General features: G+C 43.7%; 1 protein-coding gene across 1 annotated transcript in view; it reads right to left on the bottom strand.

Moving 5' to 3' along the window:
• Positions 1–12,889, bottom strand: part of MTMR9 (myotubularin related protein 9) — a 632,238-nt gene that overhangs the window by 139,781 nt on the left and 479,568 nt on the right. The gene's annotated exons all lie outside the window — the stretch shown is intronic.

Here is a 12,889-nt window from a genome sequence, read left to right as displayed (position 1 = left end):
GGCATTTATGGTTATCCTTTTCCATTGGAGTTTCGATGGTTCTCTTGGAGCGGACATCCTCTACTTTTGGTGTAGGACAGTCAGCTTGGTTTCGAGCTAGTATTTGTTCCATTTCGGATTTATTGCGTTGACGCTTGACGTCGCCTGCCAATGGATTTGGATCGGCTTTGTTTAAAGTCGATGCATTCGAATAGTGGGCATCCGAGGAGGGCGCCATGCCTCGGATCTCCACAACAGCTGATGTGTCTGGCAGGGCACACACCTGTGAGTGAGAATCTGAGGAGGATGTGGTACCTCGCATTTCCGCGTTGGATGATCTTTCAGGGCGGGTACCCCCAGGGGAGACTCCCTCTTTCGCTAGGTCAGTGAGTACAGCAAGCGCCGCTTCGTCTCCCTCCGACATGGATTTTACATTCTGGGCCGACGTGTGAGTAGTGGGTGCCGTGATGTTTGGATCGGTTTCGTTGTGATGGTTGTCATCAAGCAACAATGAAACGTCAGTTGCTGAGAGTGTTTTGAGTCTTTGTCTCGTCAGCAGGCTCTTTTGGGTTGGGATTATAGTTTTCACAAACGTTCACGTCGAGCTTATAAGGTCTCTTTGAAAAGCTGTGTTTGGGTATTGGTATTAGTTGCACGTGTTATCGTGAGTTTTTATAGGTGTTGCTGAGAAAAAGCACACAGCTCCAATTGTTCCTCAGGCAAATACAGAGTCCAAAACACGGCAAATCGACATAGGTGGCCTGGCGTGTGGGTCAAAGTAAAATTCCACAGCCCCCACACGACAGGTTATGCAGTTGTTCAGTGGGTTCAGTTGACTGGGTGGGGCAAGAGCAGTGAATGCAGTGAATACCTGGGTGAGGGCTGCGTTGGAGAACTTTGTCTCGTTGAGGTTTTCAGAGGGTGTTGGAGAGAGTGCAGGCAGGCTCCCAGCAAACAGCCAAACAGCAGAATCATCGTCACCCTTCACTTGCCCGGGCACACAGCTCACCCTCTGCCGCTCCAACTTTGCTTCCTACGGCCTAACAGGCATCACGCTGCATCCCCCATGACATTACAAACTTTTGTACAACCTCCTTCAGAATACCACCTCTACCACCCGTTATTGTCATGTTCTCCAAAATAGCACCTTTCCAACTAATGTTAACACATCCTCCAAAATACCACCAGTTATTGTCCCCACCTCCAAAATAGCACCTGTTGCAAACTCCTCCAGAATAAGAACCATTTCCACAGCCTGCAGGCCACTTGTTTTCAATGCCTCAAGAATACCACCTGTTACCACCACCTCCAGAATGCCACCCGTTTCCAACATCTTCAGAATATCACCTTTTGCCTTTAAACCGTTACTCACCAACTGTCTCTTCAACCCACTTCTCTCCTACCTCTATGCTCTCCAACTGTTCACCAACCGCCTTCAATCACTAACTTCCTTCTCCAATGAACCACACAAACTGACAGGGGTCTCTGGTTTTTACAGGGCACTGCTCTCTTTCCGCTGGATTTGGCTCTAAGTGAGTGTCTGTAGCTGTGCTCTGCAAGTGGGGTAGGTCTGAGATTAGTGGCTGTTCCTGGTTTCACCTATATTTACATTGGGCCGCTTCAGACTTCGACTCAAGACTATCCGGATTGACAACTGTGACAAATCACTTCCGGGGCACCACTGGCCCAGGGATGAATATCGGTTTCTAAACCATCAATCAGCCCCACACATCTAGTACACCAGAAGGGATCCGAACAGATTGGAAACCCAAGCAAATTATAAACCTAGTCCAATTTGGTTAACGTGGACTGAACGATAGGCTCATCTCTGAAAGGTCGTGGATCGTTGGTTACTTGCAACACAGCAAAAATATAATTATCACCCAATTATAAAAGGGACTGTTGAGTCAAGGTTGTATACAAATATCTACTTTAGTATCTGTGTGGTGCATTTGAAGTCCCCAAATAGAGGTCCCTTTCACATGAATGGCAGGATTTTAAACACTGAAAAAAAACTGTGCGACATTTGTTTTTCAAGAAAAATTAAACAGCCATCTGGAAAGGGGCCTACCTGTCATTACCAATCGATAATCCGCATTGTAATTTACAAAAGGAGGAAACGGAAGTCCCTGTCACACGGAAAACATGTTTTTTTAAACATTGAAAACAAAAACAGACTGCACATGTGGGTGCAAATAAAAACGGTTTGAAAAGGTAAATGTGAAAAAAATATATCATTGCTGACAGAAAAATGTCAGGAAAACAAAACATGATGTGTGGGTTGACATAGAGAAATGTATATTACCCACACAACTCCACTGACTTTTGAAGAGCCACTTTGGTCTTCATGACAAAAAATGTCAGGCAAATGCAGACCATTTTGCTTGCTGTGGGCAAAACTACACAAGGAAAGCTCCCACTCGTAGCCTGGACGTCACATCTCCCGTAGAATGACCAACTGCAATAAAAATGGCCTGCTAAAGGCGTCGAAATTCAGTGTTCTCCAGAGCTGCAAAAGTTACCCTTGGTGGAGCATGACTAATATGTGTGAGAATGGGGGAGGACCCATTTCAAAGAGCAAGCTTCCAACACAAAGGTGATTGATCAAAAGAACTGTGGGCACAGGCCTACCCAGTGTAAACAAATGGCCAGGACCAGGACCATTTGTCCCACATGAAGATCCACAATTAATTTAAAAGGACTTAACATTTAATCCTTTTTTGCAGCCATCATAAGGTGGATGGATTTCATCTGTGCATCATTTATCATGGATTTTCCAAGAGATTTTGGGGATATAAAATGTATCTACCTGTGACTCCGGGAACTGTACAGTCAGTTAAACTAGGTTTCTGGCTGATCTGAACATGTTCCAAAGGTGAGAGTTGGTGAGTGGTTGGAAAATGAAATTAGGGATATGCTTAATAAGGAACAAGTTACTTACCTGTAACTGTTGTTCACCAGCATGGGTCTGGCATGGATTCACATGCTCATGAATATTCCCCATCGTCAGGCTGGGAATCCTGTCTTTCTCCTAACAACCAATCACTGGTCAATGGGTCATACTGCCCCCAGCCAATGACTGCCCTCTACCCAAGCCCCTCCTCTGGCAGCCATCTTCAGATTTGGTAGCACGTAAAGTGGCAGTAAGACCAAGAGAAGAGCCACAGAGGGGTAGGCGGGAAGGTTTGCATGTGAATCCATGCTGGAGAACAACAGTCATAGGTTAGTAACGTGTTCCTTCTCCAGCATGGGGTCTGGCATGGATTCACATGCTCATGAATAAAGAATACTTACAGTACACATATGCAACCATAGGAGGTGGCAAGGCTCAACATTAAGCATCTGAACATTAAGCATCTCTTACCTCACCAGGCTCACCTTCAAGCGAACAGGTTGTGCAGCACTGCTTGGCCGACTCTGGACTCCTCCATGGAATCCCTGTTGACGCAGTAGAAATTCGTGAAGGTGTGCGTCGATACAAGGTCCTTGTTGAGGATTATGACGGGGCTTACGCGCGAACTTCGCGCAACAGTTCATCCTCGCAATCCAAGTAACCAGTAAATGTACACTAGATTTTATGCCACTTTGATCACCAAGGCCACTAACATTTCTTGTTCGTCTCCTATATTGTCGTAACTTTCACCTATCACTGTCAAATGAATGTAGTCTGACAATTCAAAACATCTCTCGCGCTTTGGGGAAATCAAAGTGGTCATGTTATGTGTCTTTCAATTTCAACTAAGAAACAATATTTCTCTGTGCCCCAAACGTTATGGATTGCATGGGTGTTCACTTTTGTAATGTGTCTACATTGTAAAGCCCATGTTGATTGATCCAAGAATTAACATTTGTACCAGCAACTATGCCATAGGATACAGGATACATTTTCAACTAAGGTTTGTACACTTATCAGGTTAATTTAAATACAGTATGTATGTTTCTCTTCCATAGGTGGTACCGGCTGGTGGCCTATCATTCGTTTACATGGTGGCATCACGGGAGGATTGGATACCGCATTCGACAAGTAATACCCACCTTTGTCGGAGCCATTCGCACCAAATTCCCCAGTGACAGCGGACAGTACAGGGGATTTTCCCCACACTGTGCTGCAGCCCGAAGTATACAATGTGTAGTATGTTTGTGCCATCAACATCAGCAACAAAACAAAATACAATAGATCTTTTATGAATAGTTTCAATTTTTCAGTGAATCGAGGACACGCTCATTTGTCTATGAGTGACATGCAACAATGGTTGGTGCCCTTTTACGCTCACCTCTGCAACAATCCATCCCCCTTCCATTATAAACGGCAAAGGTGCCATACCCAGTGTCTCCAGGCTCCCCTGAAGCAGACGACACCCCTGCAATCCACACAAGTGTCTCTCTCCCTTCAGCAGTGTTCCGGGCCTTGCCTGCACGCCTCTTGCCCATCCATCCCCCCTTCCACTATCAACGGCAGTTCGCACCTGTGGATGTGCGCTGCCAGGGATGGGAGCGGCCGAGGTGTCGAACACCATGTACACTTTACAAGTATCTTCTGCACAGGGGCCATTGTTCACATGGCCTACCCAGATCCAGTGTCTTGGGGCTCCCCTGAAGCAGACCGCCCCGCTGCAATCCACATACGTGTGTCGCTCTCTTCAGCAGTATTCCGTGCCTCTTCTGCACACCTCTTGCCCATCCATCCGCTTTCCACTATCAACGGTTGTTTGTACCTGTGGCCCTGCACGCCCAACAGGGCTGGCAGGGTGTGAACAGCCAAGGTGCCAGACACCATGTACATTTCAAAGGTATCTTCCGCACAGGGGCCATTGTTCACATGGTCTACCCAGACCGAGTGTCTTCAGTCTCTCCCAGAAACATGTCACACATGCACATACACACCCACATTTCTAATCCTTTATAAACCCCTTGATATTTATTCGGAGAACATTTCTGAGCACTGAAAGTCAACTTTTGATCACGCTACCTGTTCTACTACTAACTCCCCTGCTTGCTGAATTTTTAATTGTTTGTTAGTCAAGGTAAGGACAGGTCACCTATTAACTTCACTAAAATTCTGTATGTATGTCAATTCTGCATGCATATAGTATTCGACTACGCTAGACAGGTTTTGCTTCTTTGACCAAAGCAAACATTGCATAGAAAACTGATATAATTCAATCAATCTCATGCATTCAGTACCATTTTTTTGTAATTCATTATACTTTTTTATGCATATATGATCGATCTTTCAAGAATGCCTGCTTGCATGGTTTTAGGTTGCTGTTCTACGAGCAAAAGTCAGGGCACAATCCTGCATACATTCCCGATGGATATTGATTTAATAAGAAAATGGGTTCGACATTGTAGTTTTGCAGTGGACGAGATTAAAAGCAGAGCCCAGGCTGTCTTGAGAGAGTTGAGGGCCAATCGATTCCGCATCTGCAGCCTGCACTTTACAAATGATATGTACGACCAATCGAAGAACACTAAAAAGGGTTGAGCGAGAATTATTCGTAGATTGCTTCCAAATGCAATTCCAACTCTATTGATGCACACGCTGCCTCAGGTGAATCCCGGATGATGAATTAGCTGTAGGTGGTGGGGTACTGAACAGGTAACTCCATGAACGGATTGGTGCTTTCTGTGTAAATGTGTCTTAATAAAGTTTGCATATGTACCAGATTGTATTACATTTTAACTATACAACATTTTACTATACATCTGTCCCTGGTTTACAGAGCCTCAAATGAAGTAATTATGACCATGGAAAACAATGGCATAGTGCACTTCACAAGCATCATAATGTTTTCGTTATCGGTTGTTTGACATTTTTTAGGAAAGCATAGTGATGGAAGCACAGACCCTCGCAAGTGACGAAACCACCGGCACTTCCAGTACCAATATAATGCAGATGCTTTGGAATTCCTCGCTGACCACTTGACACAATCTACACCCGCAAAAAAAGGTCCACCCAATAAACATTCGACGTTGATGGTTTCTCCAATTCGTGTGCAAATAACACAAGCTGAACTAACAGAGACTGAAGCTTCAACGCAACAGAAGAACTTGCCAAAGATCTCGACTACAGTTTGTCTAGTTTGGGCGATTTGTCCACCACAGTTGAGTCACAAGCCACATGCATGCAGGACGAATGGCTAATAAAGGAGCCTACATACATTGTATTCGACAGCTGCCTGGAAGAGATTATACGGATGCTGAAATGTGTCCACCCAGTGAGGGGGAAATATGCGGGCAGGTATTGGTAAATGCAACTCATGTATTACAAGGCACTAACCTGAAAATCAAAGCCACCTGTGTCCACCTCCACGATTCCTTTTCATGGTCCACTCAACCAATGCTGGGCAAAGTGCCAACTGGAAGTCTACTGTGTTCAGCAGCTTTACTTTTCTGTGGCTCGACTTTTAGTAAGTTGCCCAGTTTCTAACAATTTGTGAGAGTTCAGTTCCTTGCTAAAATGCAGCACTACAAATATCAAAGAGAATTTGTATGCCCCGCTATTAGTCAAGCCTGGAAAATTGAACACATGTTAATTGGAAAAAAAGCACATTCTCTGGCAAACGGTTCAGGCTAGCTGGCGACGGACAGTGTTACAGCCCCAAATTTTCATCAAAGTACTGCACATACCACTTTCAAGACATGGAAACTAAAAAAAAAAAAAAAAAAAAAAAAAGGTGAGTTCGGAAATCGTGCAGGTGTCCCAATGTAAATCCTCTGTGGCCATGACGAAACATGGTTTCATAAAATATCTCGAACATCTTCAATCGAGGGGAATACAAACAGACCTCATAGCCACTGACCGACATGTTTCAATAGCCAAGGCAATGCGAGAGCAGTTTCCAAACATTAGTCACCAATTTGATGTATGGCACGCTGCCAAATCAGTTAATAAAAAAAATTACAACTGCTGGTAAAAGAAGGGTTCAGAAAATATTTAATAATGGTCTCAGTCTTTCAGCAACCATCTTTCGTGCAGCTCCAAAACTTGTGATGGGTCTGTGGAAATTGTACTTGAAAAATGGCGCTCATTTATCCACCACTCTTCCAATGTTCACTCATGGGAAGAAAACCAACTTTTTCACCAATGTGCACATGGACCTTTATCGGAGGTGCAGGAATGCAAGAAGAAGTGGTTGGTTCCATCATCACCACCACACAAAGCTCTTGAGAAGATTGTATTTGATAAAACTCTTTCAAGAGACCTAATGGGAGTCACAGAATTCCATCACACTGGAGCTTTGGAGGTGCTCCACAATACGTGCCTAAAGTACAGGCCCAAGAGGTTGCATTTCTGCATAGACCGGATGCAAGCTCAAACATTACTGGCCGTATTAGCGCATAACGAGAATCTTCATGGAGAACAATCGAGAGCTGCAGGAAACTTTGGGATGCTTTGTTACACAATGGCCTTTTCAAAACAAAGCAAAAAATGAGTGACCAAGCCAAAATACCAGGAAATGGATTTAGATTTTGTGAAAGATCTCACTTTGACTGTGTTGGCCATGCATACTCATGGAATCCATCCTGATTTTGTTCCTAGGACACATACATTGCCACAAAACATTGCAAACGAGCCCTGTCCACCAAAAGTGGATCTCATTGAACAGTTGACTTCCTGGTATAAATGATCTGCAGCAGTGTTCGTATATGAACAATGGAATGCTATTGAACTCGAATTTCAAAGTTATTAAAAGCATTAAGAAGTATTTAATTATGCACATTTAATTTGGTTTATGATTCATTAATTTATATCTCGAATGATAACATGCATGTCTGTGGTTGCTTGGTGTCTGTAAAGCTCGACATAGGTGGCCATGGTGTAACTCTGCTTTTCCCCCTCGTGCTTTCGCCCTGCTCGTGGGTCCTTGACTGATCAGGGCACAGGAGGGTCAGATGGATATCAGCATGAAAGGAAGTGCAGGGTCTGAGCTGGTGGGCTCGGGCCTGGCGGGGTGTAGATTGTTAGTGCACATGAAGTTCAGTGGAGATGAATGGGCACTTGGATTTATGACTTGTCAGTGTCTCATGTTATCCGCAGAGCACATTCCTCCACGAGAACAGGGCGCATGCAGACGTGGCAAGGACATGGGGTAGGCTGGGCTTTGCATTTCTACAAAGAGATGAATTTTGGCCTTGTAGAAAGTGGTCATTGGGCCTATTTCAAAATGGTTTCCTTGTTATGTGTTTTACTTACCCTAACTGTAAATGTTTTCCGAAACGGTTTTCCAAAACTATTGATGGCTAAAAAAGTATTCACGATAGCGCGGCATTGGTGGATGCCAGCAGACAATTTGTTTATTTTTCTAACATATTTCAAATGCCACGTTGGTTGGCCGGCGGGCTATTCGCTCCCATGGAGTGAAGGTCACTTTGTTTGATGTAGCTCGTGTGTAGTTCACACCGACACATCTTGTACAGTACGTTTTTTGATTTGTGGCTATCCTTCACAAAAACTAAACTTACCATACACGCTTAGAAGGTTCAACTTTTGTTCGACCTTGGAAGAAAGGGAGGATTCCCTATGGATTGAAGGTCGGAAGTTGTGGAATACCCGAAAAAATGGTAAGGTTCACTATTTTAAAACTTGACATTGGAACATTTATTTTCATTCTATGAAAACCGTTGTTCTGAGCGGACACTGTGTTACGCTGAGAGAATGGAAATCCCAAATATCATGTAAATTTGACTAAAGCCAAATTTGTAGACAAACGAGTAAAGGTTTCATTTTCTGACTGATATTGCTTGCTTTCATTGTTATGGGTTGATTGTTTAGGGCATATTGTGACAACACGCAAACACAGCCTGCTTGCAGGCTAGTGAGATCTAAACCACTTCGTCCCATGGCATATCAGTGTGCGCCATCAATGTTGTATTATTGGGTAGCAGGCCCCCTCTCTAGAAAGAACATGGCTTGATAAACTGTTGCGTTTTTTTGACACGCTGAGTGTCCACAGGCATCGCCTTTAGCTCAATGTACCTTTCACAGATGGGAAATATCCATTTGCATATTTGTCTTTATCCCGGGCACATGGGCAGTCCAGCACGGAAATGCTATGGCAATTCCCTTCTCAACTAGAGTACCTTCAGCAACCCTATACACCTGTTTCAGCCTTGTTGTGCCTCATCAGTGAGGTGGAGCTGCGCCTCTCTGAGCACAGTGAGCATGGATTCCACGTCTGGGAACCCCCAAGGTTCCGCCAATCCAAAGTTCGTTGCTAATATTCTGTTATAATGCCGTCTAGGTGTTCTAATTTTTCCGTCAGCTTCCGCATCACATTGGGAGCAAAATATACTCCACATCACTAACCTCTCAAGCACATTGTAAACTTTCCCCAATGTTTTCTGTACGTTTCCATTGTTTGTGGTTGGTGTTGGTGTTTAGGTTTCACCTGACGCAGAATTAAAGGGTAAATTGATACATTTGAATAAAGAATGGCTACTGAAATATATTTTTATTCTGTTTTATACACAGCTTCATCCTTCCTTTATGCGAATGTAATAATTTCCAGATGTCGAGTGACGGTTTCTTCAACCAGCAGTGGTACATATGCCTAAATGGATGGACGTCCATTACGCTGATGTGGGACGATCGCCCGGGACCGATATGCCATGCTACAAGGAGCAACCTGTCATCGTTTACGGTTGTCTAGCAAGAAGCTGATGCCAAGGCCTTGTGAATCAAGGTGCGTCAAATGTGCATCTTCTCCCGAAAGGAACACTAACTCATGATAAAGTTTTGATGCTGTAACCCATGCTGTAACCCAAGGACATTCAAAAATTGGTGCCAAATGGAAATCCGCAGTGGTTCTCAGAGCCTTGCTTGTGAAATAAAAGAACGGTATAAATTCCAGAGTATTGATGTTTCCTTTAAAAATAGTGTTTTCTATTCAGATTTGGGACGCGCTGTGCTGTGAGAGGATGGGATTGTTGAATTTCCGGTTTCTGCGTCAACTGACGTTAACATGTAGGTGATGGCTGGGCGCATTTGGCTACGCTTCCCACCAACGTCATGAAGGTAGGTGGAGAATATTGCTAGGAATAGTGATGTCAGCTTCAGGGGTGGGTAATATGATTTAGCGCCGCAGGGGCACTCCATCTTCTCCGTTTATCAATCGGATTAAGTTCATCACAAGATGGCTGCACCCGACTCCTTGATTTTGCATGTGTAAAAGTGCGGAAAACTAAGGTTAGATGCATAGACATTTTCTTTTACACTCGATCAACGTATGTTTATAATGGTATGCCCGAACGATAGGGCCAATAACATTTTTGAGCGCACTATTCCTTTAAGGCTACTTCACATGTGAGATTTCTATATCCTAAAGCATGCCGAGCCCACCTGTCATAGTGAGATGATGACGCTCTCCTCCCACAGCTTCTTAAAATCACTCCCCCCAACCCCCTTGTCTTATCAGCACACAGGTGGGGGGGTAGTGAAGAACCAATACCGTTCACGAGAATCATGATACGTTAGTGTTGTCATTTGCCCTATAAATAAGCCAGTTTGCATCAGAGCTGGACGTCTTCCAATAATTCCGAGAGGTGACCTGCTGCTGAAATCTGGCAAACATCCCAGCAAGGGGCCTAATTTTGCATTGGAGAAAGGAGCCAGGAGACATAGAAGTTGACTAGGAACCCTGGGGGGAAGAGGAGACCTTTGACTGACCCCTTTTTCTGTCCCAGCGGTGCCCTGATGTTCCCTGATGCCCAGTTCCAGGCCTCTCCTGCAAGTAGAACTACCCCAAGCCATACATTGTGTAGGCCCTATATTCTTCCAGCATTGTTTTAGTTATTTCCCCATTGAAAATTTCCTATTTGTCTGTGTAGATCCCTAGCATATTTAATCAAAGTAATTCAATGAATTCCCCTATTGAATTCATGGGTTCTGTATTTGTGGTATTCGAAACCAATAATCTTTTCCAAGTGTGTTTTGAGCCGGTATAGTCAAAGAATTCAACCCAAAGCCCTGTTCCACGTGTGTGCGCAGGGAGTAAAAACGAAATTCCCCATTGATCCCCTTCATTTTGAGTCAGAAGTGGAAAGCTTAGTAGTACCTGTGCATATGCAAAACAAAATGTCCCCTGTGTAAACATTGTGGTATGCAAAACAAATTTCCCTTTGCTTTTCATTCTGTCACCTTGCAGCTGTGCTAAACAACTCAAAAACTAATTTTCCATTCTATACTGATCAAAATCCCAAAGCCCTGTTTGTTATGGTTAGGTGGAGCAAAACGAATTCCCCATTGCTTTTCTTTCTTTCATATTGTCTCTGAGTAAAACTGCAAATCCGATTTCCCCTTTGTGTTCCCCCCACCCCCTCTGGCACTACCTTCCATTCAGAGGAGTCAAGTCGAATTGCTGTTTGGAGGGTGAGGGTTGCTAGGAGGAAAGGTATCATCACATTGTGTTCAAACCAGAAATCACTGGGTATCTTGAAATGTTCTTTTCTGTATTGGTGGGTGATTTAAAAGGAAACTATTCTAACTGCATATTTTAGTGTCGTCTGTGTTGGTACTTCACGAAAGTCATTTTGTTTGTGTTGCCACAGCATTGGTGGCTAATGTTAACCTAGTTGTGAAATGTTATTGAATTAAATTAATAAACCTATATTCTTAATACACATCGGCCTGGTTCCCAGTCCGTTGTGGCAGTGGCTACTTGTTGGGGTTGGGTGCGAGAATAGTTCGAGGCATCACCAAATAGAACCTGAATCAAAATTAAAGTGATTTGTTGTGAGCCACATTCATTGTGGGGAAAGGCTCTCCCTGACTTGGGTGTGACGACGTAAGAAACCGCGACGAGGCTGACTATGCTGAGGAAATACGGTGGATCTTATTATGGTAGGACCCACTGTTACAATAGTTGCTGTAGGACTGGAGCATATTCCAAAATATATTACCAAATACTTTTAAGAACTTATGTTGTATTACCAGGATGTACTAATGTTTCGTGAAATAATCCTTTTTGCAAATGTGCCTAGGGGCCCGATGAGGATCGTTGGCATCCACTCACATACTTAAGTTGTCTGTTCTATGCATCTACGCATTCATATGCCTGTGAAAATAGGTTTTCTTAAAGAGAGTAAATTTAGCTAATAGCCAACGTGGCAGTAGTTGACTTCCATGCATGTAGATGTTTATGTAAATTGTTCGTAGTTTTAGTTGATATTCGTTTTGTTCCATTCAAACATGTCTGCACATTTGTAGCTTCCTTAGTCCCTTGTATATATCTTGTGCGATGGAGTTCTAAACATTGGTTACTTAGCAACCTTGATCAACACAGAGGCGCGATCCTGGGATTGTGTAAAGTAATCCCAGAGGAGGATAGCCCTTTGTGCAGTGTTCGATCTAGAATATTAATTACACCCTCTTAGTCTAGCATGCCATAGGCAGCAAAACGAGGGACGTGCACATGTTGGTACCGCGAGGGGCGAAAGGGAAAGTATAGAAATGCAGACACGTGCATTTTGAAATTTAGAATATGCTCAGCGTCTTTTTGAAAATACACACTAATGGATGTGGACGCACTGTCACCGACATGGAGACTAAAGGGATCGGCACCATGCTGCGAGCAGCTGAGCACAGAATGCTTTTGAGTTCAAACCTCATCGCTCAGAAGCCATCCCGAATTCCAGGAAATGGTTGGGATTGCGCTCTAAATTATTTTTCTAAAATAACCATCAAATGTATTGGTGGTGGGAATATAAACCCCACAAAAATGGGTTCAATATGGAAATGACATCCACAAATGCAGAAATGTGTTCCAATACAGTCCCAATTGATGAGGTGGATTCCCTTCAACCCCTACCACAGTATAGATAGACTGATGGTATGCTCTATTTATAATTCACAGATACTGGCGCACTTGGCACAACGCTGTAGTGAAGGAGTGTGATATTCAAGACCACT

The sequence above is a fragment of the Ambystoma mexicanum genome, chromosome 4p (genome assembly GCF_040938575.1).
Source record: "Ambystoma mexicanum isolate Mex_15411 chromosome 4p, UKY_AmexF1_1, whole genome shotgun sequence".
Taxonomy (NCBI): Eukaryota; Metazoa; Chordata; class Amphibia; order Caudata; family Ambystomatidae; genus Ambystoma; species Ambystoma mexicanum.
This window is presented reverse-complemented; position numbering and strand designations above follow the sequence as displayed.